We start from the raw sequence: 8,260 nt of genomic DNA, 5'->3' as shown, positions 1-8,260 counted from the left end.
TTTACCAGACGTCAGTGTAGGGAGCTAAAATTTTGTCTGTCAGACTGCAAGTCAACTAGGTCAGTGCAGGGGCGCTAATTTTCATGAGTACTATCATTGTCTATATGGGTCAAAAGAGTTCAACTCAGACATTTCCAGCAGATGCAAAGACTGATCTCACCACTCTATCGACCTGTGTCGTTACGTTCAGCAAGATTTGTGCATCTACATTGAGATGTCCATAAAGTATGCTCTCAATGTTTTTCATCTGAATGAAGCAATCCCAGTTTCTGCAGCTTAAAATTGCAAATGAAATCACTCAGATTGGCTGCGATACCAGAAAATCTCTTCTGAACCCCCTCCGGATATTCACAACCCTTCTAATGTGTACGAAGAGTTATGTACAGAAACGTCCAATATTGGCCGAAGTTTTCGTGAAGTCTTTCTGATTTAATGACTGTTACACGCCGTTCCCCTTACTGCAATCAGGAAAGCATGCACCACACCAGAAACTGTTACGTCTGCACCGTTCTACCCATTGCCCTCTCAGTATGGGTATTTAATTCAAAGAAGTAATAAAGATTACCATTTCGAAACGGAGTTTCTGCGGGGATTGAGACCCACATAAACTGGGCACTTGCATATTGTGAGGGGACAGGTTCCGGGTCAAAAAGTGACGTTATTTCCTGAATTATAGAAGACAAATGTGTCGTTTTTTTCCAGAAGTGTTTGAATTGCCATGAACAGAATGCAAGGGGCTTGTCAAAACTGCAACAATAATGGAGTGGAAGAAGTTTAGTGAACCGAAGACAAGCAAGAATTTATATCATTTAACTGCACACGAACATGCGTGCACATCGGAAAGACCGAAGAGCACCCAGACGCTCAGTCATTTAACTCTGCATTCCATCCAACCTGGTTATCATATCAGCACAGTTTTTGTCAAGTATTTATCTCCCCCGTCTTTGAAATAATCAAAGACTCAGTACTCGCAGCAATTTTCCCGAAACATTTCAGACTCGGGCGATCTCGGAGAAAATAATCAGCTCCTTTCCGTGTTTAAGTGAACTATTAGATTATTTCAAACCATGACCTGGATTCCAAGATTATCCAACATCAGGAGACGTCATCAGCCACTCGAATTCTGACCTTGTTTATTGTTGTAGCGAATTCGGACAAACATTGACTCTGGTGGCTTCGAACCCACAACATGTGAATCGCTTGGACACAGATTATTAGAAGTCCAACACGCTACAACATTGTACTACAGAACCCACAGGACCCCCCTTTGGTGCATGTAGTTAAAACAACTGAAGAGAGCATCGCATTTCGTAAAACGCAGACCTGCGTTCGCTCGCTTTCATTCTTTCACTGAAGAAGCGAGAAAACTAGTCTCACAGTTTCCATCTTATTGCAACACCGAATTCCTCGATAGGAATTTGCAAACAATTAGAGGACACAAATTTCTGATGACGCGGCCGCATATTTGAGTCTGCGCAGAAGAGACTAACATGCGTTTCTCCTCTTGCAGAGGGAGCCACACGGTAAATCTTCTCCAGCACCGGCGAGAAAATAACTGACAACCACTGGATTGCGAACAATGTGGGGAACGTGCTTGCCAAGCCCACGGTAGAGGGAATACCCTTAAAGCCGTGCTTTAAATCACAGCGCCACTCAGTTGCAAAGCACCTTTTCATTACACGTAAAGTGGATCAGTTTGAAGTAAATTGCAGGATAGAAGTCCAACGCGTTGTTTATTGCGCCATCGAGCCCAGACGTATTAGTTCCGGGTTCAATCCTCACCTCGTCCTATCTGGCCACGGTGTGCATTTCCGCCTAGGTCTGTGTAGGTTTCCTGCATGTTCACCTGTCTCCTCCTAGTTCCCAAGGACACAAAGGTTGGTAGTTTCTTTGGTTACCGTAACATATCCATAGTGTGTCGGTAATGGATAGAATCTAGGGACAATTGATAGGAATATGGGAAGAATAAAGAAAGATTGCCGTTTGTGTTGGTGAATGTTTCTTGCAGACTGGGTGGAAGAAAAGCCTGCTTTCCTGCTATATCCCTCTCTGTCTCCGTGACTGTATCGCTATTTGACTCATATTTATACGGCGCATTTGTTTTTTTCAGCATCACAGTCGGTAGGAGAATATTTGGGATAAACACAGAGGATCCATTAAATGATGATCGAGCATCATCAGTAGAATAATGACTGAAATCACAGTTCTTGTCCAATTTCCATTGCAATGAGTATTGTTCATGTTGAAACATTTGAACATAAATTTGGGAAGAATATTTAATCCTGATCAAATGTGGAAAGATGCTGAAATAAAAGTAAAATGGAAATATGATCTGTGGAGGGAGAGGGAATTAATGTTTCAGAGCTCTCAGACGTCATCGACACATAGAAACTCGCTGTTTTTATCAACAGAGCAATACGGCATTCCCTGGTTGCCTTTCAGCTCACGCAACCAGATATGTTTTTTATTTTGTTTCTTTTCATTCTTCAGAGTCGACATGATCCATATGATTCCCATTACAGATATAAGATCCATATCATCCACATACCATGCAAAATACATGTCACGTTTTAGCAGTCACCAAGGTCAACACGATTTAAAGATCTCACCTCTGGGGAAATGGTGGTTTGCTGTTTCAGCAGCCCCAGAAGTGTTGAATGTCGGGGATAAAACCTGAGCTCACCGTCCCTGGGTGGGCTTGAACCACCAATCTTTCGGTCAACAGCTGAACGCGCTGGCCGATTGCGCCACAGAGACAGCTGATACCAAAGCCCATCAGCAGACAATGTACCGGTTCAGCGACACAAATCAGAAACTGAATTCTGTTCCCCATCCTGCGCTTTCCTTGCGAATTGATTGCTCGAGGTTTCGGGAGCTTTTTAACGCTTTCTAATTGATGGGTTAGGATTAACTAGAACTAACCATTTAAATATCTGTGTGGCGAACTCTGAAGGAATTGTGGATATTTCAAGACATCACATTCGTCTGTTCTCTGCAGTTTTCATAAATTAAGGATTTGCGAATATTAGATTTCAGAGAATCATTTTCTAGTGTTCCCAACAGAGCTGTCAAGCAGCTCGCTGTCAGTTAAAAGAGGACTTGAGAGTGAGAAAGGGAAGGGAAATGTCAGAGAATGAGGTGGAGATGGAGAGAAATAGGAATTTAAGCATTGACCTCTGTGTGAGGAAGCAGCAGCAATGCAGTCGCCGATGTGCTGGAAGAGAGTTGAGAGATGGTGTAGAGCGACTCTGAAACATATATTTATTCTCCTCCTTGTTTATCGGATTCAACGTACCTCATGAAGTCATAAAGATCTGCAGCGAGTTAACAGGCCTTTCTAACACGTCCTAATAGACCTAATACGTCCATGCTGACGAATGAATCTACCTTATCCAATCACATTAGCCTGAGATGGGCCGATATTCCTAGGAACCACTCCTATCCACGTAACTGCGAGGATATCTTTGAAATTTGCACTTGCACCCACCTCTCCACTTCCTCTGGCAGCACATTCCATATGGACTCCACCACCTGTATTAACAAGTTGTCCAGCAGATCCCCTTTCAATATCACCCCGTCAACCGAAACTTATCCCCTCCATTTTCAGTCTATCCCACCAAAGAAAAAGAGACAGTAACAATCCAACTTATCTCTGCCCCTTATGATTTTATAAACCTCTGAAAGTCAGTCCTCAGCCTCCGTTGTTCCAGGGGGAAAAAAGCCCCAGCTGATCCAATCTCTCCTGGTCAGTGAAGCTGTACAATGATGGTAACATCCTTGTGAATATGTTCTGCACTCTCTACAGGTTAACGACATCTTCCCTGCAGCGAGTCGACAAGACTTGCACACAGTTCTTCACATGCGGTCTCATCGATGTCATATACAGCTCTAACATGACGTCCTAATTTTGTACTCAGTGCCCTGACTAATGAGAGCACGCCTGACAAGCATCGTTTCCACCAACCAGTCTACCTGTGTCGTCAAATTCCGGAAAATATGTCTTCATACACTGAGGTTTCTCGGTCCTAACACAGTCCACAGGGAGCTCTCATTTACTGCGTAAGTCCTGCACTGGTGTACCATCCCAAAATGCGACACTTCGCAGTTGTACCAGTTAATTCATCTGCCGTTCCTTGGCCACATTCACAGTTGATTAAAGTCCTGTTGTTATTTCAGATAACCTACTTCATTCTACCACCAATATTGGTGTCTCCCGCACAGGTAATAACAATGCCACCTCAGTTTGTGTCTCTATCGCTGATAGGGATGTGAGAAACAAGGGACGCAGCACAGATAAATGAGGAACTCCACTAGTCACAGGCTTCCAATAATAAAAATGCATCGCTCCACTACAGGACACCGACTCCCAGCACCACGCCAATTGACTCGTTCTCACTGAGAACCATGTGATCCAACCTTCCTGAACAGGGTCCCACGAGGGACCTTTTTCAAAGGCCTTAATAAAGTCGATATTCCTATAGATGTCCACCGCCCTGGCCTTAGTCGATCTTCGCTGTCATCTCTTCAAAGCTCAATCATATTCGTGAGTTTCCTCCGCAAAAATCGGTGCTGACTGTCCCTATTGAGTCGATGACTTCCGAAATGCAGGTAGATCCTGTATCTCGGAATACCTTCAAGTCACCTTCCCATCATAAATCCTTTCACCGGCCTGTGGTACCTTGGCTTATTCTTGCATCCGTTCTGCAGTCAAGGTGTAACATCAGATACCCTCCCGTCTTCCTGTAGCTCTCACGTGATTAACGATGTTCTAGAAATCTCAGCCAGATCGCTCCCTCTCTCACGCACCTCTCTCTCTCTATCTCACCTAACCACCCCCCCCCCTATCTATTTCACCTATCCCCCTTTTTTAGATTTTTAGAACATTTTTAGAACATTTAGAACATTTTAGATTTTTAGAACATCGTTAACCAAATGAAAGCTACCAGAGGACGGGACGGTGTCTCGAGAGGAAGAAGGAGAGACTGAAAGAGGTATGGAGGAATGCAGTGATGGACTGAATGGGAAAGCACATCTGAGAGCAAGAGACTGAAAGGGAAGCGGAGCAGAAAAGTGTGTGCGGGACAGAGATGGAAAAATAACGTCAGGAAGCGAGAGAGCGAGAGAGAGAGACAGAGAGAGGCAGAGGGTAGATGAAGAGATGGGACATTGTTTGTAAGAGAAAGGCTGGAAGGTGACGAAAAACAGAATCAATTAAATCACGAGCAGGTCGTTCGGTCCGTCGAGTTCGATCCTCCATTCAACAATGTTTGGTTGATTTCAAGACAATTTTCTGTCGTTTGTTCTCTTCCCTGATTCCGTCAGTTACGGAATTCGAAATCTGTCTCTGCCAAACGAAGTCATTGACCGAGTCTTCACAGCGGTCCCATGGGAAAATTCACTTGACTCGAGATATTTCTCCTTCTTTCAGTCCTCAATAGCCGTCTCCTTCAGAAAGTGAGATAATAAAACAGAGAGCGGGAGACAGACGAGGAGTAAAGCAGTTAATCTGGGAGATGACGAGAGGAAGATAGAGAGAGTTGGAGAATGAGAGAAAGACAGATAGAGAGCGCAAACATGACGGACTAATGTGGTTTCACAGCAGTTATGCGGAATTTAACTGAATCAAGTTCTTCTGACTTCAAAGCAAAATCTCTTGCCGCTGTTTCCAAGCTGAATGGGAACGCCAAGAAAATGCACTCGCCTCACCAGATGGAGCAGGATCCAAAATTATGTTCTTGTCCAGGATCTATATGGGGACTTGTCGCGTGTGAGGCGAACGTGATAAACGCTACACTGCAGAAACCACCGTGACCTGTGATGCAATTCTACACAGAAAATGTCATCCGCGGAACGTTGACAACAAAACAGAGGAAAAGAGTGCAGTGAAGTCGGTCCGTTATGGGAGGAAGCAGAAGCTGGGGAAAGGTTTCAACGTGTTTCCACCGGTGTCGGACAGTGACTGTCAGACCATCATGTTCACAGTCACACTGAGGAAGTAAAGGGATAAAAATTGTAAACATACCTATAGCTTGTGGAAAGTACCTCGCAAGCAACAGCACGCAAGCTGCTGACTCAATGGATAAGATGTTAATTACTTTGTCCGGGACCTTGGTCAGTCCCCTTATGCCAGACAATAGGAGTACTGGGTGCAATAAACAACGAGGTGAAAGTTTGTCCTAAGCAATGAGGGGGTATACCTGTCTTTGAATTTCTTGATTACAACTCAATTATGATGGGCAATAGGTGCCACGTCTGTCTCGGGATCTCTGTGACCTGACCGAAACTCGCGGCGCCGCGTGCATTAAGTATGCGTGTCAATATCTGTATAATTTTCTGTCTGCTCCTTTGTACGGGAAGAACTTGGGAAGCGACTCTTCACGAGTGCTGAAGAGCCCTCTCCTTAGCGGTGCACTGCTAATAAACGCGTTTTATCGAAGCGACCTCGTGGCACTGTGTTACTTTACAGCGGACAGAAGTGAGAACTTAATTTCGAGATGACAATTTGGCGAGCCAGCCTGGAGCCCAAGACGATGTTTCGTAAGCGGCGTGAGCGATTGACGGGGATAATGTCTACCTGAGACTGAAGGACCCACGAGTTACGATTAACCTTGATTCCTCTCAGGGAGTCGGACACCTGATCGATCGCTTCGCTTGTCGAATATCCTCTGACGGACTCCTCGCGAACCTCTCCGACTGCCACAGGTAAGAGGGGTTCGAGTCCCTAGTTAAGTTAGTTTCGTGTTCGTGGTTCGAGTCCCCAGTTAAGTTCATTTCGTGTTCGGGGTTCGTCCCCAGTTAAGGTAATTTCAGGTTCGGGGTTCGAAACCCAGTTTCGTTAGTTTCGCGTTTAGTGATCGGGTCCCCAATTTCGGGTTTGGGGTTCGAGTCCCCAGTTTCGGGTTTGGGTTTCGAGTCCCCAGGTTTGGGTTTCAAGTTTGTGAATTTCAAGGTTTTGAGCTCTAAGTTTTGAGATCGGTTCTCCGATACTACTACCCTGCCTTAGACCGGCTCTCCTGAGGGAAAATACCCCACGGGAAGGTCAGGAACGTGAAGTAGGTGGAGGAAAGAGACCGATCTATAGGTAATTGCAGCGATTTGTACCGTACGATCGGGAAGAAAACAAAATGGGACAAACTCTCAATAAGTCTGGGTCCAATACCACTACCTAAGTTATGTAAAGACGATCCGAAGAACGAGAGTAACTTCCGTAAATTATCGGCGTGCTTCAATAAAAAAATTGGGAAATGAAATATGGCCATTGGGGGGAACTTCAGATTTGGATATGTGACCAAAAGCAGAAAGGGGGATTTGGGAGCGCAATACGGGGGAAAAATGGAAAATATTAATGTCTACTTGGAGAAAAACAGCCGAAGACCTAACAAATAAATCTAAACAGAATAGTTGGGAACATAATGCGCGCAGAAGAGGGATTAGTGTGTGTGATGAAAAGGGAAATCCTAAGAGTTGGGAAGTTCTGAAGTCTCAGTGCGGAGACCACGCTGCTGAGAGGAACAGAAGGGAGAGAGAAGGGGTAGGTCAGGAGAATAAGATAAACGCAGGAATAAAAATAAAAGAAATTAGGATAAAGTGGAGCTACCTCCCGACATATCTGGCGTGCTCCTGTTGTTCCAAAGTAATGATATGGAAAAAAATGAGGATAGGATGGTCAGACGCACAGCACCTACCGACCCCCCTCCCCCGTTTCACTGCCGCCCCCATATAATGCAACTACTCCGCAAAGCGTTCCGCCCTCACCACCAACGACTGCTTGCCACATCCCGTCCCAAGTACAAATCTATGGCCCTATTGCGTCCCGAATCAGGAATTAGCTTAGAGGGAGAGAAAGGCCGCATACGCACGGCCCTAAGGCCACAGACAAGCGACGGCAATTTTCGGTCGGGGACAGACCTTTAATAGATTCCCAGACAGACACATTATAACTCTGATTCTACCCCTGATTATGACGACCTAAAGATCCCGGCTCACCACCCGTGTTGAATAAGGTAAAGGAAGCCAAGGTTAAAAAAATAATTTCCCAAGAGAAGTGTTCCCAATCCCGATCCAAGCCAAGCGAGCGCTGATCCTACGATCCAAATCTACACCCCTTGGAAGCCTCAGTGGATGTGACTAGAGATGATTCAGGCGCCCAACAGTAAAACCAACCAGGAGGATTTCACAGATTATGTGTTGGGAACAATTCAGATGTACCAAGCCATCCGCCAGGACCTTTTCAGTTTTGTTGCATGTCCCTTCCAACTAA

At 45.1% G+C, this 8,260-nt stretch overlaps 1 non-coding gene across 1 annotated transcript; it reads right to left on the bottom strand.

The window, feature by feature from the left end:
• Positions 1-2,683: 2,683 nt before the first annotated feature.
• On the bottom strand, positions 2,684-2,757 carry trnan-guu (transfer RNA asparagine (anticodon GUU)). Its single transcript has one exon. It is a non-coding gene; the product is annotated as a tRNA-Asn (tRNA).
• Between the last annotated feature and the right edge of the window lie 5,503 nt (positions 2,758-8,260).

Source organism: Pristis pectinata, unplaced genomic scaffold (assembly GCF_009764475.1).
Source record: "Pristis pectinata isolate sPriPec2 unplaced genomic scaffold, sPriPec2.1.pri scaffold_180_arrow_ctg1, whole genome shotgun sequence".
Taxonomy (NCBI): domain Eukaryota; kingdom Metazoa; phylum Chordata; class Chondrichthyes; order Rhinopristiformes; family Pristidae; genus Pristis; species Pristis pectinata.
Note: the sequence above shows the minus strand (reverse complement) of the source record. Positions and strands in the feature narration are given on the sequence as shown.